The 3,382-nt window shown below is 37.3% G+C and overlaps 1 protein-coding gene across 2 annotated transcripts in view; it reads left to right on the plus strand.

Moving 5' to 3' along the window:
• Window positions 1-3,382, plus strand: part of CEP78 (centrosomal protein 78kDa) — a 35,169-nt gene that overhangs the window by 26,077 nt on the left and 5,710 nt on the right. The gene's annotated exons all lie outside the window — the stretch shown is intronic.

A 3,382-nucleotide genomic window follows, 5' to 3' on the forward strand; every position in this document is an offset into this window, starting at 1 on the left:
AGAATCCCAGGGACGGGGGAGCCTGGTGGGCTGCCGTCTATGGGGTCACACAGAGTTGGACACGACTGAAGCGACTTAGCAGCAGCAGCAGCAGCAGGGTGCTGGATGTGGATGTGGGACGAGACTATTTAATTTTAAGCCTTTCACTGCTGTTTGCATTCACATGTTCATTCACTCAACATTAATTGAACATACTCTGTGTACCAAGCACTCTTGTTAAAGAGTGCTTATAAGTTTTATTATATGCTTTAGCTCATGTTTTATTACATGCTTTAGCTCATGTAATTCTCACAAGAGCTCTGTGATGTGGGAGCTTATCTCCACTTTATAGATAAGAAAGTTGAGGTCTAGCATTATGGAACTTGTCCAAGATTATAGAGCTAACGAATAGGGCCAGGATTTTGCTTCAGAATTTTTAAAATATAATTTAAAAGAGAAATTTAATTACTAATTATAAGCAAAGAAGTACACACTTAAGGGAGATGCCAAGTTTTCACTTATCCAGTTACAGAAAAAGCACACATCTTTCATACTGTATACAACTTGCATTGGTAGGGATTTTCCTTATTCAGCAATTATTTAATGGCTGACTGCTTTGTGCTAGGTGCAGGTTCTGGGGATAAACAATAAAATACACCCTCTTTCTTCAAATAACTTGCATTCTAAGTGAGGAAATAAGCCAAAAGTTATTGTAGTGATTATATACCAAGTGATACATTGCTGATGGCTGTATAAAATCTTAGGAATCTTTTAGAAAGCAGTTTGGGGATAGGTACCTCAAAGCCTGAGAAACATCCGTTTGCTTTGATCTCAGCCTCATTTTTATGGCTTTGTTGCCAGAACATTTTTCTAAATATGGAAAAAGGTCTTCATGCATAAAAATGGTTATTTTGTCTTATAATATTGAAAAGTTGGAAAGGATTTAAATGTGTAATCAAAGGAATAGTGGACCAGTAACCCCACTTAGTGGAGAAGGCAATGGCACCCCACTCTAGTACTCTTGCCTGGAAAATCCCATGGACGGGGGAGCCTGGTGGGCTGCAGTCCATGGGGTCGCTAAGAGTCGGACACGACTGAAGTGACTTAGCAACAGCAACCCCACTCAGTGAAATATTTTGTAGCCCACTTAAAAAAAATCCAGGTTATGAATCCCCTGATTATATGAGAAATGATTGATTTCAATCATTTTAAATATAAAAAAAGGTATACAATATGATTTAAATATATTTAAATTATATTGATATGATATACAATATGATGGGAGCTTGGTTCCAGAAAAAGCAACCTAGCCAGTGTATAGAAGGGAGGAAGGAGAGTAGATGACAGGAAAGATTTCTCCAAAGCCTTATCATTAGTCTTACCTAAGTAATAGAATATCAAGCAATTTTACTTTCTAATTTTTTTGGTTCCATATTTCTGTTTAAGGGACATGAATTATTTTGTAGGAGAGGGGTTCACTTTTTCAGAAAAATTTAATGCTCTGTTCTAATACTTTCCACTAGAGGGAGAAACTATTTCATGTTACTGCACGTTAGTGTGCTATTTAGAACCAGTCAAGAATATTGTAATTTAGTCTGCTTTTCTCAGACTGTGGTGAGGGTTTTTTGTTTGTTTTCTTATTTGTTTAGAATTTCTTTGAAATCAATTTTAGAAGATTTATTTAACCATTCTATTAAAAGTAGAGGAATTTTTCTCCTTTTTCCCATTGAAAACTTAGTTGGCTTTAGTAATGAAACTGTAAAGAATTTGAAGTTATTAGACTGTCAATTTTTAAAGCATGTTCTGAGCATAAAAGTATGTTCATTGAGCAAATTTTTGAAAGCAGTGAACAACTTATTGAAGGAAATAAAAGCCACCTCTGCTCTTTTGTCTTAAAAAGGTATTAAAGATATTTTTTCATGTCACTAAATATTTTTCTAAATCAGATAATTTGATAAAGCTTATGGACCATCTTCCAAGAAAAACACACAGATGTATTCTGAATATAGAACTCCTCAGGCCCATTCATTAACTCTGGTTGAGCCCGCTTATCATCGTTATTTTCCTAGTGGTTTCATAGAGCATTCCTTCATATGGTGTGCTATTTTTATTTAAACCAACCCCAATTTGGAGTCTCTTAGCTTTCTTCTAGAGTTTGATTATAAATAATCTTATGACATCATGTTTGTAGATAAATCTTTGCTCACATCTCTGATTTCCTTAGGGTAAACTGCTGATGTAAGATTGTTGCTGTGTACCAAAAGTTATTGTCCATAAAGTGATACCAGTTCCTCTCACAATGATAACATAGAATAGAATTCCTTATTCTTTAAGTGATTGTTGAAAGCATTTAAAATGTATAAATACAACTTACTGTTTTCATAGGTATTCTGATTATTTATTGCTGCATAAGAAACCACCCAGAAACAATGACTTAAAACAATAACAGTCATTTATTTTGTTCTTGAACCTGGAGATTGAGTAATATATTAATTTTCCTTTATTATACTCTTACTGACTTAAAATAATACCTATTTTGCTAGCTCACAGTTCCGTAGGTTCAGGCACAGCGTTGACTGAGTTCTCCACTCAGATACATAGTGGGAACATGTGGGTTCCCTCCAGAGAGTGTTAAAGTGTGTGAGATTTAAGTGTAAGACATCAGGCCCCCAGTGTTGGATGTTCATGTTTGTACTGGATGTTCAACAAAGCTTATGAGTGTCATAGAACTAAAATCAAGATGTCAGTCTGAAAGTGTTACTATCTGGAGGTTCCAAGAAAGAATACTTGCAAGCTTCTTCAGCTTATTGGCATAATTCAGATCCTGCACTTGATTGAATAGAGGTCCCTGTTTCCACGCTGACTGTCAGCTGGGGGACAGTCTCAGCTGCTAGAGGCCTCCCACTTGTATTCCCTGCCACAACATCATGCTTGACTTCTTCAAAGCCGGCAATGAGGAATCTCCCTCTTGTCCCTTTTGTATTTCAGATCTTTAGAAGAAGTCCAGTTCCTTTTCCTTGGATGCCTGATTATATCACATCCACCCAAAATAATCTCCCTCTTTTAAGAGCAACTGATTTTGGAACCTTAATTACATCCCTTCACTACAGCACCTAGATTGAAAAACTGGCAGGATTGTGTACTTCAGCATAGGAATCTTAGGATCTCTTTTAGAATTCTGCCTACCCATAAGCAGTGTCCTCCACTTCAAGGACCTGTGTCTTCAGTTCAGTTGAGTTCAGTTCAGTCGCTCAGTCGTGTCCGACTCTTTGTGACCCCATGAATTGCAGCACGCCAGGCCTCCCTGTCCATCACCAACTCCTGGAGTTCACTCAAACTCACATCCATCGAGTCGGTGATGCCATCCAGCCATCTCATCCTCTGTCCGTCCCCTTATCCTCCT

Source organism: Bison bison, unplaced genomic scaffold (assembly GCF_000754665.1).
Source record: "Bison bison bison isolate TAMUID 2011002044 unplaced genomic scaffold, Bison_UMD1.0 scf7180017864298, whole genome shotgun sequence".
Classification (NCBI taxonomy): Eukaryota; Metazoa; Chordata; class Mammalia; order Artiodactyla; family Bovidae; genus Bison; species Bison bison.